The sequence below is a fragment of the Osmia bicornis genome, chromosome 10, assembly GCF_907164935.1.
Source record: "Osmia bicornis bicornis chromosome 10, iOsmBic2.1, whole genome shotgun sequence".
Taxonomy (NCBI): Eukaryota; Metazoa; Arthropoda; class Insecta; order Hymenoptera; family Megachilidae; genus Osmia; species Osmia bicornis.
Window position 1 is genome coordinate 9,847,954 of NC_060225.1, and position 20,694 is coordinate 9,868,647.

The following is a 20,694-nucleotide window of genomic DNA, read 5'->3' on the forward strand; positions in this document are numbered from 1 at the left end:
ATGGAATTCGTAAATGGTAATCGTTAGCGAGTTAACGTTACTTGGCCCTGCGATTTAATCGTAGAACGACGGTGGTCGGGTAACGAAGCACGAGACACCCCTTCTCGCTAGTATCTCGAACCAAAGCCGTATCTCGTTCGAAATGATCGGGTCTCGTTGTCCGAAAATTCACCCCGTAATCGACGGACAAAAAGTAATTTCCTATCGAGACCGGGACAAAGGGTGATTTTGCATGGGGGCTTGTGCTGGCGATAGCCAACGGGGGTGGCAGTGACCGGTGCGTGTAACGACCAAGGCTCACCCTGTTCACCCCCCTCAACCCCTTTCGTTTCTGGCTTGCCAAGCCGAACGAACGTTTACGGTGAACGCCACGTGCACTCTATGCGTGCATAAGGTGAGAGAGGATCGACAGGGAATGAGAAACAGAGAGAAAAAAGGGGAAGGTTTTTCGATGAGGCCGTGTGTTGTGTGTTCGATCCGTATGGTATGTGGGGCTCTGGGGCATTTTTCGTTCGCGTTTTTTTCACCCCCTCTGCATACTGAACAGACATCCGATAGTTGTTTCGAGATCGACCAGCAAAATTTGGTCAACTCGATGAAGCTTCAGGGAAAGCGATTATGTTTATCAGGGGTGCATAATTGAAAAATTAATTGAAGTTAATTAGACGAGGGTAATTCATAGAAATTTTAATAAGTTAAGATTCTATGCGTCGAGACGAAGTTTTAAAAATTCCCTTTACAAAATTCACGAGAATCTCGAAAGGGTTGGTGGTAAGGGTAAGAGTGTCTGACGGATCGCGGATCGCATGACGACGGCCAGAAATAAGTAAGACTTGACGAAGTACGCCCGCGGGGCTGCAACCCTTGATTACCAAGATCTTCATCTACATGCTAAACATCGTTCCTCAGCACCGTCTTGAATACTCTTGTACTTACGTATGTATCTAGATTCCGAGTCTGCAACCACCTCCTACTCCTTCTACCCCCTGTTTCCACCCTCTATCTTCCAGCGAGTTCCAACCCTCCTTCAACCTTGCCTCTACCCTGTGCTACACATTCACCTACCATCTATATGATGTTTGCTTAGATTAAATTAACCGACCGTCAGCCTATCCTTTGTTCTTCCTACTGTTGGAACACCCTGGAACATCCCCGTTCCATGGGGTGGTTGGAAAAGAGGGTGAACCTGGGAAAAAAAAGAGTTTCTCCTTCTGAGGGAGAAGGTTCCACGTTTATGTGCCAGCGAAATACTCGCTCTTGGATTTAAATCGTAGTAATTTCGCTGGGAATTATAGAAATGTCTCAACGTTTTGTTTAAATTATTTTGATTGTTAGATAGTTGACAGCAGTGGTTTGGCTTTCGAGAAATGTAGGGAAGATTATTTTTTTTGAGGGGGTTGAAGATCTGCCGGAGGGCAAAAAGGGGTAGTTTTCTTCAGCATAGGCGCCATCCTTTCTTAGTGGTGAACAGAAGTACTAAAGAGTTCTTAAAAGGAGGCGCCACTTCTTTAAGAAAGTCGTCTTATTCTTTTCCTTTCTTACCGACAATTCTTTGAGATTCTTCTGCTTCTTTACGCACCTTTTTTAGAACTATCCAACGGTAAATTATTATACATTTACATTTTGTTTTTCATCTCATTTTTAATTACTCATTTAGTATTTGATGATTAAGATCGAAATAAAAACACAACCCCCAAAGTATTTATTTCTCTTTCATTTCATTTTCTAACAATATGTTAGATACGTTTATTTTTAAATGAAATGAAAAGTATTTCAGAATTTTAAATTTGGTCCTTAGTTTAAAAGAAATTTTATTTTTTAAATACTTATTGCAGGTGGATCTTTACCGACTCGTTCGTGAGCTGCCTTACCACGAGGGTGGAGACTACTTTCTTAAGGGTGGCGAGAAGAAAGAGGGTGAGTCTTCTTAAATGTCTTTGCTGTCTTGCTCGCTTGAGGGCGGCACTAGTACGCGTTTTGAAAAAGAAAGTATCCCCACTTTTTTTTTATTTCAAATATTCAAAAATTTCAATGAAAAAGTATGAATGAAACAAAGTTCTTACAACATTTTATTTTATATTTATTTTACAATAACTTTGCTCCGTCAGTTTTTATCAAAGTTAATTTTTAACATATTGGGGATACTTAATTTTGTCCTTTTAGCTAATGTTATGAATATGGTGTGCCCAGTCTTGAAAAAAATTCACACTAAAGATGTAGTGTGACAGTCTATATACTAGACAAGGATAGTCTAGAAAGTAATTATTTGTCGAAAAATATTTATATTCGGGTAAAAGGGGGAAGGGGGTGAGTGGTCTTGTTAAGAAACACGGGAATAGCTTTTCACGTGAAATTTGCATCGGAAACGAGCAAGAAAAAGTACACGGGATTTCACGAAGGGTCAGACACTCAAGAGTTTCCCTCGCTTGGGCTTCAAAAGTGCTCCCAATTATTTTCCTCCTACTCGTCGTGATTTCTTTTTCTTCTCCCCACCTCCCTTGGATTGATGTTCAATTTTTTATTTCCCATTGCCTATGCAAATACGAAAAGAAGATTTCCTCCAGTGTAAAGAGCACCGTGCTTGCCGGAGGAAGGAAATTAATTTCCCTCGTCATCTTCGATGCCTTGTTATCCTTCTCGTTCCATTCGGAAAACGTTTGCTCAGACTTTTATTCCGTTTTATCGACATTTATTTAATCGTGTAACCCCGTGTAACGAAGAAAGGAAAATTAACTTCGAGTACATGTTTCCATACTTTAAAAAAAATTATGTTCAGGGCCCATAATTATGCTCCAAATCTTTAGAGAAGATGTAAGTGTTGAGAGAAGGTCTATTTGAATATTTTTCGTCGTTTCGTCGTTTCATTCCCGTGGTTGTTGACCAAGTCAAAGTTACCGAAAGAACATGGTCAAACTCGATGGCAAAATATGCGAAGCGGACCTAAAACAGTACAGAGAGAGATCTCCGAGTATCTTGGCCGGGTCTCGCCGGTAGCTAGGCAACCCACCCCCGGATCCACCGCCTCCTTCTCCTCACTTTTCCTCACCCTTTACCCCTTTGCCAGCTTTTACTCCACGAAGCTGCTTCTCCTTCGTCGTCTCCACCTCCACGTCTCCACCTCGACCACCGACCCTCTTTCAAAATCCCTCCTCCCACCTGGCTCCTTCTCGCCCTCATACCCTGACATCTTCGCACCCACCCCTTTCGGCTGTTCTCTCACCGCGGGTGCGCGGCATCCCCCAGCCGCTGCCGCAACGGCCACGCTGGGGTACCTCAGAACCCCAGCCTTCTACCCGCTACCTCACCCACCTCTCCGAGGTGCCAACACTCATGAGAACTCACCCAGAAAAATTCTAGTCGATCCACGAGTTGACGACGATTACTCTTCGCCGCGTTGTACCTCACCTTCTCCACCTTTTACATCTTCTCCTTTTCTCTTGGATGCTTTTTTAAATAATTACGAGTGCAATTTCAATTTTTTTTCTATTTTGACTCAAAGATTTAAAGTGATAGATGGAAGATCGAAGGGTTAGAATTTCAATTAAGTACAACTATTGTACGTTCCACCTTTATTCGTATCAAATATCTCAACTCTGATCAAGTACACCATACAATTTTTTCATTTTTATTGCCCTTAATTTTCTTCTTCTTCCCCCATAGCACCCGCTAGTGCAACTATTACATCACCTGAATCCTCGTTACGCACAGCATACAAAAGCCTCCATCCTTTCAAGCCCCCCCTGGAGCAACCAAAGACATAGTTCCTCGGGGGTGATCACGGTGGAAAATCTTAACACCCTTCTGGGCACCATTTTGTTTTGCGGTCGGAATGCGCGGTACGTGCGTGAACGAGGCGGTTCTGCGCATCGTCTTGCGGTTGGTTTGTGGTCCTGGGGGTGGCTAGGCCCGATCATTGGCCGCGGGGGTGCCAGGGATGGTTTTTGGGGGTGTGGTGGCACCTTGCGGTTTGCGGGCTGATCTGCCATCAGCAGGGGGCGGCCCTCTTATCGACCTTCCATTGGCTCCCCTCGACCTGTTCACAGAAACTTGGTCTCCGTTGAAGAATTCCACGAAGATGTCACCTGACTTTCGAACCACCTTCCCTTTTACCCTCTAGTAACATCGCGAATTTGACGACGACGAGGTAAGACTGCTAGTTGCTTCGCGAGTAATTTCGTTCCGATCGAAAAGGGGTGAATCTCGGGTAAAGTTCATATTCGAAACGCGAAGAAAATGGTATTTGAATATTTTTTTATTTTTCTATGTAGCAACTGAAGTGACTGAAGTTGAAATTTTGTGTGATTTTTAAAATGATCTACAGTGGATTTATTTTTGTTTTTGAAATGATTGTTAAATTAATCGATCGAAGTGATCGATAAATCAGTGAAAGAAAGTAATAATTAGAAATTGTAGCTTTTTCAACTGGGCAATGTGCTACATTAGCCAGTATGCGGGGCTGGTAACGAAACAACCCTCGCCAGGGGGAAGCTACTCCCGACGTTTAATTACGCGTCCCTCCGTAAACCAGGCGAAGGTTCCCTTTCATTAAGGCAATAATTTTAATAATTTTTATCTTTCCGTATAATCTGCCTAATTAAAATTACGCTTTGATCGCGCCGCACTCGGCTACCCTCCTCGGTACCGTATCCCGAGACGCGGCTGAATTTATGCGAATCTCGCCACCCCCTTGCTTTCGCTATTTTAACTCCTAGAACAAGATTCGGTCAACGTTATCTCGTTTTACTTTTCCGAAAGTTTTCAACTCGATACCACGTCTCCCAGTTTCTCGGAATCTTTTCAGTCCGACTATTATTCTTACGTTTTTCTAGGTTTGTTAATTTGAAAATTACACATGAAATCTCTTAAAGTCCTTCTTCAAATTTGTATCAGATCCTCTGTATTCCGTTTCATGTCCATTGCTTAATTAATTATACATTTGGTCGACCGATTAATCGTATCCAGGGCAAAGGAAGATGTTTCATCCGGTCGTGGGAAAGGCTCGAATCCGTGAAATAGAATTTCGCTGGAAGAATCCTCCGTTTGAAAGTTGGTGGAATCAGTCGAAAAGAGCATCGCGTCAGTCGGGGGATGTCTTTCGGAATGTTCGAGTTCCACGTTATCGGCGCATTCGTCTAACGCTTCTCATTTTACCCAACACTTTTCAAAAGTTCTCATCCCCCATCCTCTTTCACTCCGTTTTCCCTCTCTTTCTCGCTTTTTCACTCTGTCTGCTAGCTTCTCTCGACTCGTTTCTCTTGGCTCTTTTCGCAGTTCGTGCAAAGAGATCCAAAAGGCTGGGGTTGTTTCGTTGGCTCCGGCGAGCGGGAGATAGCGGAAGAAACGCGACGGACAGAGAGAGAAAGAGATCGTATTCAAATGTTGATGAAATTGACCAGACACGCTTTGATCTGGCCTCTTCAAATATTCCTCGAAAGATTGAAGTGAACATCTGAGGAGAGCGAGAATTATCTTGGCCAGCCTGTCCGCGTAAAAAGCGAAAATCTGATGGTTGGATTTTACCATCCTTCTCTAAACGTCCACGCGAAAAACTTTTATTTAGTTAGAAATTTTAGAGTGTTGCAACATGAAATTTCGAAACGTAGAAAGTTTAACGTATCGCATAGCGAAGGCTATTGCCCCTTGGACTGAGCATTGAAACAATGCCAATTTAAATTGAATTTCACATTCTATTTCATTTTCATTTTCTCAATTTTATATTAATTTCATCTGGTAGCAAACTTTTCCGTTCCCTTTATTTTCGAAGAAACATTCGACTGGGTATCGAAATGATTCGGGCAATCGAAGCACAATAAACTCGTCAATTCCGGGAAACAATACCAACAAGCTTCGAACGGCAGGGGGTGAGAAACATTCTGCAACCCCTAGAAGTAGCTCCATCGTGTCCCAAGGAGGATCAAAGCGGCAGCGAGGAATCAATTTTTAAGAAAGAAGATGTCGAGCGGATGTTCTCAAGTCTGCCGTTCACCGGGGGGTGACTGCACACCCCCTCCCACCCTCGTCCTCTTTATTCTCAGTCGAGCTTTTCTGCAGTCCATAGCAGCTAGCTAGCGAGGGTTGGTTTTGATTTATGGAAACCGGCCGGCAGATTTACGAATATCAAATTCACGTTTAAGAGGGTCGATCGCGGCGCGGCTGGGAAGGACCGCGAGGGTTGCACTGCCACCCTTGGTCTCATGTGTGTACATTACCGGTGGATTTACAGTGCCATAGGGTCGAACGTTCGCGCATAATTCTCGAAGAAGCCGGCTGTCTGCTCCTTTGCGTGGAATTTCTGACAACCACCCTTCCTCGACACGACGGGGTGACTTTTCTAATTAGACGAAACTCCCTGTGTGTCCAATGGAAAGTTTCCTAGTTCCTGTTCCGTCTTTATTATCTTACCTTCTTGTTCGTCCTCGGTATTTCCGAATCGATCGACAGAGAAAATTAAGTTTCGATAAGAGTAAAGAATACGATACGAGCATACGTGTTGGCTGAACAAATTTGAGAATTCTAATTTGGTACGAGCCACCCCTTGAGGGAAGTCACACCCGAGATGAACTCATAGGTCAGGAAGTAACGCGAGGAATAAATCATCCAAGGACGCGCTATGGTGGCCCTAAGAGGCAACCCAGTCCTCGAACACCCTCGTGTTTATGTTCCACAATCGACATATTTCAGATGCGCTTTTAAATATTAAAACTTGGGGGCTGTGAATATGCTTCTCTTCTTCGACTTTCTTCTTACTGTATCCTGTAGTCTGCGATATTTTCGATGAAGGAACTTTGCCAAATTTATATATGTATCTAAAGAGAGAGAGAAATAATAGAAAATTAGATGAACCACCACAAAAATGACGATGCTTCTGAGAAAATTCAATAGTCCAGGTATAATATATCCGTGAAGAGGAAAGAAAGTAAAACGTCGATCGGAAACGATCGAATCGGTGGTTATTAAATAACGCTGGCCGAGGAAGAGGCCAGTCCAACGTAGCAGCTACATGGACGAGGGTACAGGGGGTGGTTTTTCGGCAAAATACCTCGCACGATACCGTGCATTCTTGGCGTGGGAGTCACCGCCGCGGCCTTAATTAAAAATCCAACGAGCCCCCAAAAATGAGCCGCGAGCGAGAGAAAAAATCCGGCTACGTTGGCTTTTTAAGCGAGCCAGACGGAGGAAGGGCTAAGGGGTCGGGCGAGAGGGGTGGCCTGGTCGTACGTCGAGGCAGACCGCATTCTTTCGTTTAATTCCCGCGAATTTATAGAAGCGAGAGACGACAAACCGTGCCGCAATACCCGGTTGTACGGGCCTTTTCCGTGTTCTCTCGTTGCAGACGCACCCCTTAAAAAGTATTGCCATCCCCGACAGAGCTGCGGGACGGGGGTGTAATTGGATTCGACGCCGTCGTAGATGGGCACGCGCCTTTATTGCGTTTTCCTCGCCTGCACCTCGATGACCTTAGCACCGTGTTCAGGCTGAAAATGTTACGGGGTCGATCGTGGACATCGATTTTTTTTTTTCTTCCCACCCTCTCTTACGAGGGAAAATATAAACTTTCTATCACGCACCCTCGCGAAATCTTCTATCTAATATCCTGGGTGTTATTATAAAATTTTATCTCTTGACAATTCAAAAAGGTTTAAATACATGAAAATAGAAATATAATTAACAATTCATTTTCGAAAACGTAAAAATTAAAAGGACGCGTTTAAGAGAGGGTGAAAGTGTCTGCTAATCGAAAAAGAAATCTTCGGCTGTTGTTGTCAGTTCCGTTTAGCTCGGAGGGTGGTGTGGAGAACAACAACCCCCCTAAAAACGAGGGTAACCGAGCAAGGAGATCGGCAAGGGAGGCTGCTCTGAAATAATTAAACCGGCGCAAGTTTTTACGACAAGGTGTTCATTACGGTGGGTAATTAAGACGCCCCTTAACTAGACCCGCTAACCACCCCCGGGGGTGGTAAACCAACTTCTCAGCCAAGGAAGCCCCTCCAACGTCTTGGAAGGTGAACCGACCAGGGGATGGTAGGAAAGTTTTCCCGTTTTTAGAAGCGGACCGACTATTATCGGTGATTATGTTGGCCGAGGGAGATCTTCGGCGAATCGCTTTCAACGGAACACCCCTCGTTCGTACGTGGCCACCTTTCTTCCTGTCTTTAACTTCTTCATTAATCAGTTGACGCTTTTGTCGGATAGAAGATAGAGTGGTATGTTAAATGTTAAATTGTTTCAAGACATAATCCACGAATTTGTTAAAAGCTACACGATCAAGTAGTAAAATGTTAGCAAATCGGGGATTGCACTCACCGTAGAAGTTTGTTCTGCTACGAGGACAGTTTCTAAGTATCTGATAGGTATTAGCGAGAGGATTCAAATATTGGCTAAGTCCTTTCTAAGCTGAACCCTGCCTAGGGAATTACTTTGGCCCTGCGCCCGCATTAATAAGTGACCGTCCCCAACAAACACCCTGATCCCTTGATTTCAAGACTACGTTTAGGATCTTCCGTGTTGGCATTAAACTTTAATCTCGGATCAAACGTAACGATTCATCAGACGACTTTGTCTAAACAATTATTGTAGATTTCTGACACAAATACTAGACGAATAATCTACTTTCGCTAAAGAAGCTGTTCTTCCCAGATCAAAAGATAAGCCCTCAAACAATAACGTGGTCGATCATAAATCTAGCCGAGTTTCCTTTCTCTCTTTTGCTCGCAACTCGCGTGCACTTTGGCTTATTAAGGGCTGATTCACCCTTGCCACTGTCTCCACCCGATAAACCTCGTCCTCCTCGCTGTCCCACAACCGCTGTACATCACTGACGTTGCCCTCAGGGAATGAGTTATGCGCCCCTCTAGTATACAGCCCTGTCTTCCACCTACCATACAACCCCAGAATCCTCCAGCCTCTGTCAGCAGCTTGGGTACACGCCACTATTTTCGATATATATACATATATATATCAAGATCTGTCTGAGGTTCGCCAGTCGAAGATTTGTGGATCGTGCGCGAGAGGGTTGAGAATTTTATTGAATTGCATGATCTTCTAACCTGTTCTCTTGGAATCTGGATAGCAACGAGTATAAATCTGAAGACGAGAAGAAAAATGACTTTTGGAAATAGCACCTGCAATAATTCATCGACGTTCTAACGATTCCTCCTTATCGTCGCACGCTCCCAGTGTCCCATGAATCGAAGCTTGCTGAAAAACAGGAAACGTGCACAAAGAACATTGTAACCCTTCCAGGATGGGCAGTAAAGAACGTAGAAACGAAACAACGAACGAACGTGGAGACACCGACCACCGCCATCACTATGGGGTGAAATTCTGTGTGGCAGAATTATGGCCCTCCGAGGTACTGCTCGAGAGAGCCTGTCTCCACTATGACCCCTTCCTCTTCTTTCGCTTCTTTTTTCTTTTGCATCCACCGTTCCATTACGAAAAAAAAAAGGAACGAAGATCGTAAAATCGAAGGGTGGCAAGAGAGAGGAGAAGCGAAAGACTGTTGAAAGACGAAGAGAAGAGAGAGAAAGAGTACTTGCAGGCTCGTTTAAAAGTGATAAATGCGCAGCTGGGAATATGACTGAGAAAAATAACATCAGGGGTTGGTCTAGGGAAGGGGATTCGGCGGCGGCTGAGTCGTCGATCGGGGCTCGAGGAATCGAAAAACTAATATCCGCCCCCGGGGGCCGTTTGTTTCGTATTGTTTCGGACGCTCGCCTCCCAGGCGGTTGTCTTTGGCGTGATTGAGTGTCGCCATTCTTCATGGCTTTCGCAGCTTTCTTTTTCGCCACCAGGATCGGGTAACGATGAGACGGAGGGAAAGGGGGTAAATACGGTGGTCGAAAGATGTAAGAATCTCTGGTCAAACTGGTATTCCTTTAAAACTGTTCGATAGAAATATCAGTGGGAGAATGAAGAAACAAGGGGTGGGAAGAACGTCACGGTGCATAAGCGCGACACTTTGTTCTGCAAGCCGGCTAATGACAATTTAAATGCATGGAATTAACGTAGTCGAAGCGGGAAACGCGCAGGCAGGCAGGCAGGTAGGCAGGTAGGCACGCGACAGCCAAATAATATCGTTTCATCCCCTATGGGACGCGCGTCGATTCGGCTAACTAGAAACTTGCCCCCGGACTCGACCGCGACGGTTCACCGACAAAAAATAATCTCGAACGGCCGCCAGCCGAATCGACACCCGCGCAGATTTTTTCCATCCCCTACCCACCCCCTCGTTTCGATCGATAATCGACGCGCGACGATAAAAACACGCGGCCGGAAAAATAGCGCGAGCCTCGTTTCGATCAACTTTCAAATTTAAACAGCGATCGTGGCGCGTATTTTTTCGCGAATCAAACAAATACTAAATTATTAGATAAATGAATATTTTCATAAATCCACGATGCGTGCTAATTAATCAAGAAACTTTCTCGACTCGTTAAACGCGCCGCCTCGGCGACGATCCGAATTCCGACGGAAGCGTCGCGTTTAGCCACTTGATCGTTCGACACCCATTCTTTCCGGGGTGGAGCTTTTAATTCGATGAAATTCGCCGAACGATTGGCTCGGTCCTGCTCTGAGACAGGGGCTGCGAGATGAAACGAAACGCGCTGGCTGTGTAACCGAATTTAGCGATTTTTAATTCCCAGAGGCAGCCGGCCTCGAGTCAATACTACAAGGGGCGAATCACCCTAAATCGCTAATAAGGCTTCGCAAACCTCCGTACATCCCACCAACAGGGATTCCCGTGCTTGGTTCTCATTCACGATGGTAATCCACGCTGATCTGATCGAAATCCTCGCGAACAAGATCCCCTTCTTGCTCGAAAAGAGTCCTTTGAAAAACTTTCCAACTAGAACTATCTATCATTTTTATAAAATAAATTTTGTCGAAAATTCGATGGTTGAAAGTGATGGATGTGCTATCTCGTTGGAGATATACTCGTTGCTCTGGCCAATGCTTTGAATCGGACGAACAAATCTTCGTGCATCAACGTGCACGAGAAATGGATACGCATCGGTCGTAATTCGTGACCGCAGAAGTGCAGAGCAATTAATTTTCTCGCTGCAACCTGCATCCGCAGTCTTTCCGCGTTTCGGCGGTCGCTCGTTCCGGCCAGCCTTTAATCTCAAAGCGACGGTTGCCTTCCAGAATGAAACGTTCGTTCTTGTCGGAAATATTCATCGTAACATCAACACCAACGTCATCTAGAATCTCGTTTAAAGCAACGATCGTTTGTTGAACGATCAAATTTCATTTTATACTTCATTTACTAAAATCTAAGCCACGGGAAATTCTGTATCAACGATTAGTCTTGCCTATTGCCTATCTAAAGTGCAATTGCAGTTTCAAATTATCGAACGGAAACGTGAACTCGACGAAACACCTAAAAGGGAAATAAATAATTTAACAAACTGATTATACAATCAACGTCCGACTGTGATTCAATAAGTCGGAGAACCACTGGGTATTGATGCTCGATCAGGCAGCCTGTGGAGGTTTAATTAAATACAACCCCCAACCCCTGACAGCGCAGCCTTGCTTCTACCGCCTGTAAAACGAGCGGTATTTTTCACGAAAACCACCTCACCGGACGATCTCATATCTGGCCTCGGTATCACGAATCAGACCTACAGACCCGATAGAATTATTAAGTTCTACTCCAACTTCTCTGATTAATGCGAATGGAATACACCAAAATTTCCAATTACTAGTCATTCATATACTTGAAAGGTGTAGTCATACTTGGAAATTTATCCAGTAAAAGATACCGAATATTCAGAGTGTTAATACGGAAAGGAATCCCAAAGGGATCTGTTTAAGGAATTGTCGAACAGATGATATCTGTGTTAAGATAGGATCGTTTCGCGCATATATGTAGTAGAAGGGCGTGATTCGAAATTAAGCTGATCGCGTCAGGATACGATCCTGTCGTACCTATGGGCGCGTGACGTTGGTAGCAATGTTGCTGGGGATATGACAGGCGCGCATGGCACGGAGTGTTGCAACACCCCCCGCGTCAAGAATTCATGCAGCCTCGATGGGGGACCATAATTAACCGAATACCGATACTCACCAGCTTACCCGACTCCATCTGCGACATACGCCATGTATATGCGTGCGTGGATCTATATATACATATGCGGCCGGGCGCGTAATTCTGCGTGCATCTGTTCACGCGTCCCAGCTATGCACCTGAAACACGCGACCGTCGGAAAAATTTCATGTTTGCATCACTTGATTGCGCTCTCCCACAGAACACGCATCGTCACGAAATTGCCTTTGCTTTTTTTAGAGAAACATTCTTGCAACGATTTCACATTTATAATTGCAATTTGGAAAGCTGGTAAACATTTAATTTACTACTTATGTAGATGTCAACGTCTACTAATGATCAAATCATCGGTAACTATCCAGCTGTAGACTCAAGTTATCGCATCAATAACCAAGCCACCCAAACATCATCCAAGTCGATCACCCCAAAACAAACCTCGTACACACCTCTCAGCATCCCAACATGCAAAACCACCGACGGGACAGGAGAGCAGCCAGCATGCTAATTCCCGAAAACCAGCCACCTCCGTGATAATGCCTATCGATATCAGTGTCGTTTAGCAGGTCAGTATCCAGGAGTTTTAGGCCGAAGAAACTGGCGGATAGAGCGTATTCTCGGTATCTCGGTGATCGCGAGTTACACGGAGTGCAACCAGGGTGGCGTAAAGGTGGCTAGATAGTCGTGGAACGAGCAACGAAGCGAGACGGGTGTGGAGAGGGTGGGTGGGTCGAGGGAAAGACAAGGAAACCGAGGTAGAGAAGGTGAGCCGAGGGTGGCTGTACGTCGATAGAGCGGCGCGCCACGGAGGCCAAGATACGACACCGCCGCCACCGCCGGCAGACCCGTAAAGGGGCGGGGGTTTTCTCTCCTTTCCTTCTCGTCTAACCTCTCTTTCCGTTGGCCGTCGAGCGGCAACGCTTTCCAACGGGCTGGAGTCTAAGGGGTGAGCAACCGTTCCTCGTTCCTTTCGAAGCTTCCAAGGAAGCGAGAGAAGGACGAACGGAATCGTGCATCTCCTCTTTCTGCTTGGAGACCCACGTTGCTTTTCGTTTTTGTACCTCGGCAGATGTTACACACCGGGGACTCGAGCACGTAGCGCTGGCCGAGGGCAGACGGAATTTTTAATCGCTGTCTAGTCTATTCGTTTCTTCGTTTCCTCTTGTAGAAAGATCGCTTCGACTTATACTTTGCGGTCATCGAAAGTAACGACGTTTCACTTCCCGTAAATCTTGTTCAGAAATAAGATTATTTTTACGATGGTTAAACGAAGGGCCAAACGATCGGGATCAGAGATTCGCGTCGAAATCAGGCTGGAATTGGTGAATGGAAACGTTGCAGGATGAGATGTATTATCATGAAAACGCGTTATTGAGATCTCTATGGGTGAATTAGCTTCCCTCAACAGTTTGCGATGCACGGAGCGTCGGTGTACGTTCCTGAACATCGGGGATTTCCTGTAGGTTAGTTTGACACGACGGAAAATAGATATCGCGGAATGCGAGATTGAAGGAAGACTGTTGCTGTCGGGAACCCGCGATTACCTAGCATTATACTCTAAACAATTATATCAACCGCTTCCTATCTTCTCTAATTGATTCGTCAGTGTGTCTATGCATTGAACGTTCACAGTCGAATGCTTATACTTTTAGGAAATCATATTATCCGATTTCACGAGTTGGAAAATTGAACAAAGACGAAATGAAATTTGTCAAAAACTTGTTAACCCCTTCGATCCCGAAAACAGTTAAAAGGATTGTAGAGTAACACCTAGGTATATGCTTCTAGTCGTGATCTGGACGAAAGGGTTTCGCCCTTTGCTAGGTCCAAGCACCTAGAACGTGTCGTGGGGTTTGAGAGGCCGAGAATTCGAAAGAGAAGGAAGACAGGGTGGAAAGGATGGGGTTAGCTGTCAGGGAGATAAATCGGCCCCGGCTTAATTAAATCTTCTTCCGTGCTACCCGGCCAAGCCAGTGCCTGCTGCCGGACACCATCCTCGGAGGGTCGAATTGTTTCGAGGATATCAACCCTGATTTAGGACCACGCGTATTCCCCAAGTACATCGCGAGTACCTGACCAGCACTCGTGATCCTTGTGGACGATCCTGGTTACCCTGGTCCCATGAAAAAATATCCTCCAGGACCTTCTCTCTTTAGTTTGAACAATGTCCTGTCGAGATACGTGTAAGTTAATCTTCTCATCTGTCTCTGTTAATTATTTCAGTTATGGAATTTACTCTAAGATCTTGTAGAAAATTCGGTATGAAAATTTCGAGAAAATAGGGATGTTTGTTCAGTAATAAGGGAAGAAAGATCGATAACGATCGGTGATCTTCATCTAGGAGAAGCGGTTTCCACCACGTATGATCCTCGTCTTTCGCTCTATCTCTGTCGTCGTCCCTCCTAAGGGACCGATGGCACCCTCTAGCAATTATTAATTAACGCTCCCCTCTCAAGGCATTAACGCGGCTAAGAGCAACCCCCTTTGCATCTCCGCCGCCTCTGTCGACCTTCTCCAACCCCTTGCCACTGGCTCAAAGCGCCACCAAGTAACGATACACCTTTGGCTATGAAACGACACGCTCGAGGAGGTCAAACCTCCTGGACGACTTTGTTCGACAAAGAGACGGATACCGCGTTACCTACGCGACACCCTGTACCACCTAAGACGACCCAACTTATTACCTGTCATCGTAGAATCCCTGATCTTCAACCTGTTTCCTCTTTGAAACAATCCTATCCTCCATAATACTTCTTTTAAGGTTTACTTCTTTCAATTTTCTTTTCTAATATATAAAGAAAAGGGTGGGAAATGGTTTTCCACGTCGGACTTCCACCACTGATACCCATCTCTTTTATTCGTCGATTTGAAATACAGAATTTCTGGTGTCCGTGAATCCACACACCACCCACGCGGCAGTTTATAGTGCCAAGGTTCCAATAAACCGTCTTCCAGCTCGTTTCTCTTTCTTTTTTAACCCCTCGGTTACAAGCCATTCTTTCGCAAGCGACCTCCGACTCTCTCTTTCTCGGTGGCGGAACATCGATCCCTAGCACGCGTTTCCAATCTAACGAGCGCATTTACACGTCTAAACGGCCCCATCAAACCGAAACAAATCTTCCTTGGAATCCTGGCAACGGTGATCGTTGGCGCAGGTTGCTCGGTCAAATAGCAAGGAGACAGAGAGAAGCGGAGAATCGAATGGTTAGGTTGTGTGAAAGCCTAGGAGAATCCGTAAAAGGGGTGGCTTCCCGAGAGGGTGGCTGGCTCTCTTGCTCGTGTGCGGATAGTTTCTCTCGGGGCTTGAAAATGTGACGACGACCCAGCCGGCCGAGATATTAAACTATAAATCCTTATCCCGGTACGCGGACCGCCACGACTCAGACCACCCTACATGCTCGACCAGGATGCTGTCCTCTCTGTCGCAGCGCTACCGTGCCACATTCGACCCGTACGCTTACCGCGATGACAACTCGTTTCCAGCCCCTCTTTCGCCCACCAACTCGTTAAGCTTAACCTTCCTCTCTCACTCGGGATATACGAGTCGAAATGAACATTACGTTTCCGTAATTCTTTAAAATATTCAGTGTTTGCAAATTTTCCTCGTGTTGCGCGATTGATAAACGAGGAAGGAAAGTTGGTAAACGGAAATATTCCGTGTGCGCGTCTCGATTAAAAGTTTCGTTGCGACACCAGCCGCGACGGTCGATTAGCCAATGAATCGGACAAGCTTCCGGCAACACTTTGAAATTCGATAGCTAAAAATTCCCTCGACACAGCTGACTCGACGGATGATAGATTTTCGAGAAGAATTCAAAGTTATGAAATTCTTAGGTCTCTATCGGATGGAATAAACGGAAGCAAAGTTGTTTCGAAAGATAAGCAAGAGCGGACATTTTCATTTAAATATACCGAGCACCCTTTCGATCTACCCTTTATTGGCCAAATCTCTCGCAGCACACGCACGTCATTAAAGCTGGCTCGGACTATCGATATCTAGCCTACGCTGGACGCCAGTGCGTGGATCGTGTTAAGCGAATAAAAAGCCTATTGCCGTGAAATAGTCACCAGTAATGGTGGAAGTAATGTCCGTGACGAAATGGTCTCATCCTGAATCTATGCTGTTTGGAAAATGCTTCGCGTTGCATCTAACAATCTGCAAATATCTTTTCTAATCAATGGAAAAATGTAGAAATTCAATTGATTTAAGAACGCTATTAAAATTTTCATCTTTCGAATTCTATCCACACTTCCAAGGGAAAATTTCAAAGTTAAATATTTTCGTTCAAGTAGAAGCCAAAGATTCCTGGAAGTCGAAAGCACGGGGGTTGAAACATTTAGGCGGCGGATGCGAGACTCTCGTCGACGGTATAATCTCACCGGAAGTCCCTAAGACTCGGTAGGGTGGCCATCTGCGGATATTAAAGGAAATGGCGGTATGATTAGTCGAATACGTGCGCTGGTTTCGTTTTAAGGGAACACTTCCTCCCTGTTACTCTTCGACACGATTCTACCCTCGTAAAAGCTTTTTGATTCTTACGAAACTTGATATTACTTGATCAATTATGACACACGATAACATTTTTAATAACGTTTGCACAAACGTTCGGAGCAATGTTCCAGCAAACAAAAGTGAAAAGTTGGGCGACAGAGAGTCGAAAGATTCGCGACATGGTAATCCGGAGCATTGTCGGGACCGCAAATGACCAGCCGGCTGCGTAACTGCTCGGCCTTGCCTGTTTTCAGGGGGTTGTTTGCTTGATTTAGGGGTTGAACGCCGCGTTCCTCAACCGAGGAACAAGCCTTTCTTCCGTCTCGTCAGAATGGAACTACGCATCGAACGAGAATACCATTACCCTGTGTCCACTAAAAGTGTCCCAACGCGATGACAAATCTTTATTACGACCCCAACGGCAACGCGAACGTCCAAGAAATGATATCTTTCTCTTTTAAGTGGCAAGCAATTTGTTTGTACGCTCAAAGAAATATTTTTACCAGGATTTTTATCCATACATCGTGTATTGTTGAAACAGAAAGATATTTAGAGGGAAGCAAATCAACGTGCAAACATTTCGGTTATTTACATACGTACAATATTCGTTGGCTCTACCTCTCCCCTCTCCTATGGTTTGTCTTATAATATTAATAAGGGTAGTTTCCGGGCTGGCGTGCTGCGGAATCGTGGAAGGGGTCTGGCTATGCTCGCTATGTCCGGCAAGGGTGGTATGTTGTAGATAGTCCTCGGTGTAGCCCCCTGAGGGATGAAGTCTGGACCTTGTTAGAACGAGAATGCTAATTTATTAGGGCGCGTCGGGAGCACGGAGAAATGCGGGTGCCTGCGATTTTCGGATGCTTCCTCGAAAGAAAACCGACGAGTTCTCACCCTTCAGATAAATTATCAAAAATCTGATGATCTATACTGCGGCCACCTCCCAGCATCCGAGGATACGAAAGCAATTAAAGCTATCGTTAACGAGCAAAAACGAATGCACAAGAATAGACCAGGTTGAACAAATCTTGAAATAACATTCTCTGGAAAACCTACCAAGATTCTTCCGCTCGAAAAGAAGAAGAAGAAAGGAGCAGAAACTACAGTCTATTTAAAACTAAAAACAGAAAGGAAAGAACAAGTAAGAAGCCACGATCAATGCTGATGGCGAGGATATCGGGAGTTATACTTTTAATAAAGAGCGAACCGGCCATCCGACACCGGTATTCACCACCATCAGCAGCCTCAGCATCGTCGACACACCGATCTCTGCGTTGGACCGTGTTGGAACCGTGTTGGAAGTGGGTAGAAAGGGGGATGGGGGGGGATGCGCGAGCGCCACACGTGTCTTGAGGGTGGTAATTACGCGGCATCTGCAGCCAAGCCCACACCACCATACCGTCCGCCAGTTCTCCACCTCCACCACCTTCTCCGACTTACTCCACAACCTTAGGTGGGCTGGTGGGTGGATTTGGGCGGTAAGGTGGCGGGATGAGGCAAAAGGGGTGGCAAGGGATGGGTGGCCACAGTATTGATTTTGTCCAAGACAGCCGACGCCGCCGCCGCCGACGCCGCGGCCAACCAGACCCACCTCTGGTGGTACCCACTCGGCTACAACACCAATCCCCACCCCCACATTCCACCCCGTCTCCTCTATCTCGCTCCTTCTCCTTTCCACCCAACCCACCCACACTTAACCCGCTCTATCTGTCTCTTTCTCTTTCGTATTCGTAGCTCGCGTGTATATCTGTTCAGAGTGGCGTGTTCGCGCTGGCTGCTAGATAAGATGCCTGGCAAGCTGCTGCGAGTCGAGTCGTTTTATCGACACCCTGTCATCGACTCTACCCTCCAATCGATTGCGGCCACTTCTGATTGATTCGACTGAGATGTATTAATCCGGCGTTACAGCTAGGTTCGTTCTTCTTTTTTTTTTTCGATCGAACTATCGCGAAGGTTGATCGAGCACAGGTGTGGGATTTGATCTGTCGAGATCGTAAGATTGACAGACAAAAAAGGAGAGAAAGAGAGAAGGAGAGAGCGAAAGCTGACGAATGTCTTTAGAATTCACGAGCTCTCCACCCTCGGTCCAAGTAACGATAGTTTAGAAACTTGACGATGGCTGGGCGACGACGGGGCAGCGTGAGAGCCACGGCATCTGGACGGTAGTTAAAATGCATGTAGTCCTCCGAGAGTCTCGTATTCAAATACAGGATCAGTCCTTCTTCGACCTCTCCGTAACTGATCCCGATCCCGATCTCGATCCTGTGTGCCTCAGGAGAAGAAGAACTTTTCGTCTTGTTGGGAGGGTTCCAGGATCCGCTGCCTCGACTTGGATTTTCCCACACGGGTACACCGTAACCCGTCCCCTTCCTTCTTTCCATACGAAAGGATTTCGATTGCGAGGAAAAAATTCTTTCATTCTCAAGGCAAATTACAAAAAATTTTCAACATCTCTTTAAATCGACGAACGAGCGACAAAATAAAAAGGGATTTATCATTCCCTCGCGGAAGATACAGCCTTCTGGACAGCGGTAGGATGACGTTCGGAAAGGGGAAATGAAGAAAAGCACTCGATGGCTGTTTCGCCGGTTCGTTTTTATCGGCAATTCCGACTTCATCCCATCCGGCCTGCCCACCCCTCTTCTTACCATTCGATATTGTATTCATAGGCAGCGTTAAGAGACAGAGAGATATCGGAATGATTCACGAGCGAGGAGCTGACGGAATTCGTATTAGGAGAAAAATCTCGCGTACCCTTCTTTCCACGATTCACCACCCTCCGGAGCTAACTGCTTCGATGTCCACTGTCGAGCGTCGCGTCGCCTCCCTTCTCCCTTACCACATCGTCGTCGTCACAATGTTACACATGACAATTGTGAACTACGAACCGAATTAAATGGAAACGCTGGGAATATAACTGGAATACAACAAAAGAGAAAGAGAAGGGGGTAGCCGCGCGTTTCGCGAAGTAAACGAAACATAAATGTCCCGAGGGCTTTCAGTCGCATCGAGTTGTTGTTGTTACGTTGAAGTTCATAAGGAGTAAAGAGGATCACGCGATCCAGATAAAAGAGCGAGGCTGGGTCCACGGGACCCTCGCATGTATCCAGCTTAGCCGAGACCGCAGTTTAAGGAGCTTTGGCTTTTGTTTAATCCAGAGTGAGTAAAAACGAGATGAAGCGATTCAGCCCTGCACCCAGTCACTTCTGGCCCTTGATTCGCGGGAAAATCCCTCTCGTTCCGTGACGCTGATACCTCGGGGGATCAGACCGGAAGTTGACAGCCCTCTCCATCCCGAATCCGTTTCCTTAATCATTTTTCTTCCCCTCTCCCCCTTAATCCTGGTCGTGCTTAGCTTCTCGGATTCTTTTCCTCGGCAACTGTTGCTGCGAATTTCGTTTTACGCGATACGAGACCGACGATATCCGATTAATCGCGGACGAAAGGGTGGTGCAGAGGGTGCGAGGGCGGCTCGAATATTCCGCGACATGACGGCTCGCGTCGTGTTTTCTCCTCAATTACGTCAATCCACTCACGACCCCCGCGTAACGGACCGACTACTCGAATCGAAGCCCTCCGCTTCGGTCCTTAATCGGTCAAGTGATCGTAGACTCCGCCCGACAACCGGTTGCCTGACCGACGGAGAAACAGAGACGGACAGGCGAACGATAGGGCAATGGGGGAGGGTTACGCGAGGGTGAGACCGTACAAGAGAGGGTAGAAAGAGAGAGAGAGGTCAGGAGAAATGGCTAATTCCGGATATTTATGTAGGGGGTAAAGTAGGGGTTGTTACGGGCCTCGAGATCGCCGCTATAACCCTGGAGAGCCAGAAGCGACCAACTGACCAGAAAATTAACCCTCTAGCCGATCGGACGGAGCCGCGCTACCGGAACAGGCCGATGCCTTGACTCGCGTCAACCTTTCAGACTTTTTCTACTTTCCGTGAATCTCGTCCCTTTTGAATTATCCACCGCCACATACAACAGCCCCCTCTTCGGGCTGGATCTTCAATCGGCTATCAGAGAATCGTTTGCTCCCTTCTTCCCTCCGTGTCCCTTTTTTAAAGTGATTTTATACCGGACAAAGATATATGGTTGATCGTTGAAGTTCTTAGGCTCAAGAATACAGTGTAGTGATAATCGAAAGCAGACAATGC

At 46.0% G+C, this 20,694-nt stretch overlaps 1 protein-coding gene across 13 annotated transcripts in view; it reads left to right on the plus strand.

Moving 5' to 3' along the window:
• The window catches only part of LOC114874264 (runt-related transcription factor 1-like), a 78,216-nt gene that overhangs the window by 23,871 nt on the left and 33,651 nt on the right, over positions 1–20,694 (plus strand). For all 13 annotated transcript variants that reach the window (XM_029183397.2, XM_029183403.2, XM_046287299.1 and 10 more), the window contains exon 8: positions 1,836–1,917. The gene's annotated coding sequence lies outside the window, so the exon portion shown is untranslated. The remainder of the gene's footprint in view (positions 1–1,835; positions 1,918–20,694) is intronic.